We start from the raw sequence: 6,532 nt of genomic DNA on the forward strand, positions 1-6,532 counted from the left end.
ACGACATGATGTGCGTTATCGCCATGTTCACCGCGTACCACGTTACTTGCGTACTGACACATTTTCTGCACGATGTTCTCGGGGCTTAAATCTCCCTCGCAGCTTCCGAGCATTTCGTTCTGCAGTTCCGCGTATCTTGAACAGTCAAAAAATGTTCACCTCTCCAGGCTTCCTATTCATCCTACCCCGCCATAGATCCGACTCTGGCCACCTTCCGTATGTTTCTGATGTCTCGGAAGCACTCGATATCCTCCGTCAAAGTGATGCAAATGAGGATCTGCCGAAACGCTCTGTGCAGCTTTTCGCGGCTTCGCTTTGTTTCTAGTGCCTTGTCCCAAGCAGGAACTCTATACCTCAGTGTAAGGGTATGCGATATGAATTTTTTCCATGTCGATACGAAACGAAACGATACAGGGAATATCTTGCGCTGATAATGACGAAACGAAACGAAATTTAAAAATGTTTCGTGTAACTCGATACAAAATCAAATATCTCACGGAATTTTTCGAAACGAAACGAAATTTTTGAATTTGTTTCGCGGAATACACTTTAAGTTTTTTTTTCTTGTCAAAAGGTGGAAATTTGACAATGGGCATAAAAAATGTCTTTTTAAATCCTCTACCATATGGAAACCTTAGTGTTGCTCAGCGGAATCCATACATGTTTTGGTAAAACTCTTTTTTGTTTGTTTGAAATCTTCTTAATAACTTTATAAGGTTTCATTTCAACATATCTGACATCCACAGAAGGCAATGAGTGGGTTTAATTTAAATGTTACAACTAAGAATTGGGTCGAAAAGCAATTACAAACATTTAAAACAATCTCAAAAATATTGAGAGGAGCCCAAAATTAATTTGATTTTTAGAAATACCTTACAAGTTTTTAAATCATGTGGATGTGATGTTATGCTAATAAATACCATAAAACATGGAATAATGAAATTCATTTTTTTGCTGTACTTTATGCTTTGTGGCTTGAATGAATGTGATTGGGGACACAAGTCGATAAGTGATCATGAAAATACTAAACTGAGAAGCAGACTCTGTCCCAGTTGGAACATACCGCCAGAAAGAAGAAGAAAAATAAGTAGAACAGAGGAATCACTGGAATATTTGCTTTAGTATTTGCTGGAGTATTGAATTAAATTAAATTTAAAAGAATCCATCAACACATACCTAAGAAATCAATCAAGAAAAATTTGAAAGAACTGCAAAAGTAATAAACTCCAAGAGATATTGCGGCAGCAACTTAACCAGGATTGCCTGTTGGGGTTAATTTAGAAGTTCCTAATAAATTTTCTGGAAAAGCCTTGCATAAACTGTGAATTAATTCTTGGAGGTATCAAATCTGGATGAATACAAACTTTCAGAGTAAACCTTGTAGAAAATACTGAAGGTATTTCTATTATTTTGTAGAGCAAATACTGGAGAAATGATCCTATTCCAAAATCTGTGAAGGAATTTCTGGACGATTTCTGGAAGAATTAAGGATTGTTGATATTATCTCATTTTCAGATTCTTTGTTTAAAACTGACTACAAAATCACATTTTCACTAAATTTTGAGCCTCGAGAGTATTTTAAAAAATATTTGAAAATTTCGAATAAAAAAAGTTTTGAACCTGGACTACATAGCATAGAGGAACCGCAAATAAGATTGACAAGTTCACCCATGTTCGTTCAGACAATCCGTCTTTTAATGAGTTAAATCTAATGTTTGGCTTATTTTTTTTCTCGAGATTTAGATTTACGAAAATTGAAAAAAAAATGGTGCGCTTTTCCATTGTGAAATACCCTAGGTACTCCACCAAACTTGAATCTGAATCCGGAACCAATGATGGTGCATGCAATGCATGAATCAAATTTATAACTGAGTTGTGATTTTTCCTATAATAAATCATCAAAATCGATCGAAAGATGGCGAAACTAGAACTTGATGTCGGTATTGAAAAGGTTAAGAGTCTTAACTTAAGACCTCTGCCTTGCGGCATTTGGCTTCCAATACTTGTAATGATATATGATCAATATTCGCATTTTTTCTTTTAATTGGGGGTCGTGAGGAAATTATGTCACGTTATTAGAGGAGAGAGGAGTTGGTGGTGTGGTACCATAGACATTTGTTCCATTCGTAGGAAATCAAATGTCATACATACAGTATTAGACAAAACATTTGCAACTTTTTCGATTTTCCATACAAAATGACCAACTTTGGTAAGCTAGATCTCAGTTATTTATGGACCGATTCGAATGAAACTTTCACAGAACATCAGGTATAACTTGAATTTTAACATATATTTTTGAATAATTTTTCCAATCACGAGTTCATAAGTTAAAACGGTTTGACTAAAGTGTAATTTTCGACGAAAAATGCAAAACTTTTTATCTCAAAATCTGATAGCCTTACACAAAAACTGTCTTCAGCAAATTCATCTCGTCAAAATCTACAACTTTGCTGAAGATACCATGAAGCTATACCTTCAATATGTTTAGTTATGTCAACCATAAAAAATCGTCAAAAAATTCACTTTAGTCAAACCGTTACTGCTTTCTAACTTGTGATTGGAAAAATCACTCAAAAATATATGTTAAAATTCAAGTTAGGTCTGATATTCTGTGAAAATTTCATTCAAATCGGTCCATAAATAACTGAGATATAGTTTATCAAAGTTGGTCATTTTGTATGGAAAATCGAAAAAGTTGCAAATGTTTTGTCCAATACTGTATGCCTAGAAGCGTTGATTCATATCTGTGGGACAATTAAACCCATACCACAGTTATGAATCTAAGATAAAACGATTCCTAAAGAAACGCCAAAACGTATGCTTTCACTAACACACCATTCGTTTGCCTCGCAGATAATTTGCTGTTATAGTGTTCTGATCCATGAAATGAGTCGATTTGATCCATAATACGGACCCATTCTTGACTGTAGCTAGGAGTAGAAGCGAACGCTTTGCCTTTTTTTTTTTGTTCGAAATTAAACTCGAATTTCGCGAGATTCCGTTTAATTCCGTTTGTTTTCAATTTTCCGTGGAAATATTTTAACAATTTAGCGAAACGAAACGAAATAGAAAAATACAAATTTCGCCTGTGCGAGTTCCGTGGAATTCCGCGGAATTTCGTTTCGAAGCGTATTTGACGGAATCATTCGGTATTTCGCATACCCTTACCTCAGTGTCGATGACGAGACGTTAGCTAGAAGACGCCTCATACTGCTGCTTGGACCGTCTAAGTTTGGCATGATTCTCCTTATTGCATTCATTGCCTTTTCGGACTTTTCGGCTGTTAAATTCAGCCAATCGTCGATCATCACTTCCAGGTGCTTCAATATACGCGCTTCGGTTCAATCACATACCTTCCGACGTTGACCTCGATCTGTTGAACCACCTTACAGTTGCTGACTAGCAGTGCCTCTGTTTTGTGGTGAGCTATCTGCAGTTTTACTCCGCTCATCCAGTCCTTGATTGCGTCAATTGTCCCCATCACCGACATCAGTCTACTTCTTCAAGCGTCTCGCCCATCACCATTAGTGACACATCATCCGCAAAATTAACAACCTTCACCTTCCTGAGTAGCCGCAGTGTCAAGACTTCATCCTACATCCCGTTCCAAAGAGTTGGACCGAGAATGGAACCTTGAGGGATGCCCGCTGTCACTTGCAATGACTTCTGCCCTTCGTTTCTTTCGTACACCAGGATTTTGCTAGGGAAGTAACTCTTCAGGACCTTGCAATGCTGCGGCGATGACCTCCCAGCTGGCCATGATGAATGCGTTTCTCATATCTATCGCGACCATGGCGCAGTATCGACATCATCTTCGTTTCTGCTTCGATGCATTTTCAGAAAACTTGAGTGCTGTTCGATTTACATCTACCGTCGATGAGCCTTTGCAGAATGCAAAGTGCATTTGCGACAGTCCTGCATGCCTCAGCATATGCCCGAAATGTATGGGTACGAGAGATTCACCGCTGGAAACTATTTCGAGTAGGGTAAAGGCACCGGTTTTGGCCATATCGCCAGTCGTGGTTGTAGTGGATAGGAGTATAGTTTATATAGCAAATCAGCATGAAACCCAGAAGCGAACAATAAAATCAATGTGTTTCAAGTATCGTACCAGTATCAGATTTATGAATTGCTGCGATGAGTAGCAATACAATTGAAAGTGAGCTTAAGAACGGATACAGAAAAGTAACAAACAACAACACGGAGCGTGAATAATAAGTGATTTGGTAGTGAGTGGTATTTTACAATACAAATCTCAGCAATAACTACGTTTGAGAGTTCAAAAACTCATGACTTCAACGAAATCATAATATTTGACTCCTTGCGATTTTGGCGTTTCTTGCTGACATTTTTCTCATTCATGCTTATTGTGCCAGTCGGATGAACCGCGACGAGCAGATCTTATAAGGAAGAAGTCAACTTCTGTCACCTATGTCGACTCATCTCTACTCATCTACCGGTACACAGAATAAACTTCAACCAAATGTCCGGTTGACAAAATTTCATTTGACTAGACGTTCCAAAGGCATTTGACCAATTGTCCATTCAACCAAATGTCTTTCGACCAAACGTCATTCGGCTAAATGTCATTCGAATAAATGTCCTAAAGCTATTTTGAACATTTTCATAACCCTGTCAGAAATGTTTAAGGTGCTTTACAAGTACGTTATCAATAGCACTGGCTTTCAATATGGTTTTAACCGATCTCTAAGAAAAATAGACTTAAAAATAAGCAGATTTTGTTTGGAAATCAGATCACTGTTATGCAGCTTTGATTAAAAAAAAAACTCGAAATTCAAGAAACATTCACTAAGTCGAAAAAAATATTTAGAATCCGAATCACTTCATGCGTTCTTCTATTACAGTTCCATATACAGTCAAATTAAATTTTATACATAGATGCAGTTGTGACCGTTTGCGACCAGATTGGTGGTAATCACCTAAGTGACGTTTATCCAATTTACCAGAACATAACTTGATTCATAACAAATGGTAGCTGTAAAGTATCATAATTTTGAGGTAGAAAGCCTTAGTTGTAAATTTTGCGACTTTGTTCACTGCCCTTCTAAGTCTACTAGTCCCATGTTCTATGTAAACCTAATGGATCGCGGGAATAATATGCGTAGAACGGCTATGAAGCTGGAATCACTGTGCACTGTGACTTTTTTGAAATTTATTTTGAATTACTCTACTGACAAACTGGCATTGTGTTAATTAATTCTTCTTTTTTCTATTATTTATGTCATAATAAAGAAATACAGTAGTTTCTTGATTTTATCACTGCTCGTTTTAATATCGTTTCATTATATCACTCTCGATTTTAGCACGGTTTTATGTTCGATTTTATCACGCCATAATAATTGTTTGAATTCAATACATTTTACAACGAAAAATAACCCTAATCAATCAACATATATCTGTTTGACCCATCTCACACGTGCTTTTCATTTAATTCGCTTCATTTACACAAAATAAAGCTCTAATTTTTATAATAAATATATGGACGAAAAAACATTGGGTATATCACTCCAATTTGGGATCCGTGATATAATCGAGAAATTACTGTATCTGGCAATATCTAGCCTCAACGTGTGTCATAAAATTGAGGGAGAAGAAACATTATACAAATTATGGGATGGTTCTGTAGAGCCAGACTTTATATGAGTCGTACTCAATTGTGTTCACGCACGAGGAACTTAAGCATCATTTTTTCTGCATAGCTAGAGTAAATCTTCCAATTCCAACCAAACATGTGCTTTATTATTCTCATTTTAAGAAACAAGAAAGTGTTTGCTGTCAATACACATACAAAAAATTTCTTTTTTTGACTTCGATACAGAAACCATAAACATCTCACCAAAAATTTCAATTTATTTATCACTGTGTAAAGCGACAGGCTTTCGCTGATTTCACGCTTGAATTGCATCCTCCACCAAGTGGCGGGCTTTCAACACCGCTTTGCAAAAGTTGGAGAAAAGTTTTTATTTTAATCCCGCGCAAGGATCTCGCAATTCTTTACACTTTATTTTCTCCGCATGCATGTGTGCGGGTGATGTATGGTTCGGTATCATGCCGCTCAGATGTGTGCATAATATGGTTTATGGAAATGAAACAGCCGGTGTGTGATTTGTGTTTCCGAGTTTAGAACTTGTTCGAGCTGTTCCCTGTACCCAAGTTTATTTTCAAGAATATAAAACATCATCCAAGCAATACCGCAACGTTTTAATTAAAATTTGGTTTACAACTTGGAAGCGACAGCTCTTTCGCTTGAACCAACATGACAATACGTTTGAAACAATTCTTCCCAATCCGCCACAAGCGAAAACTAATTTGAAATGCACTCTGTTGTTCGGAAAAAGTTTCATGCTACGGCGATGTAGACGACACAACTTACTTCCCATCTCTAAAGTATTGCATCTAGTAATGAATCTTGTTTTCCAGCTGTTAATGAACTTACTTCTGTGGAGCATTCCAAAACATTCAGTGGAAATAATCTGTTTAGTTTTGGGAAAGTTTCACATTCAGTGGCAAA

Source organism: Aedes aegypti, chromosome 3, assembly GCF_002204515.2.
Source record: "Aedes aegypti strain LVP_AGWG chromosome 3, AaegL5.0 Primary Assembly, whole genome shotgun sequence".
NCBI lineage: Eukaryota > Metazoa > Arthropoda > Insecta > Diptera > Culicidae > Aedes > Aedes aegypti.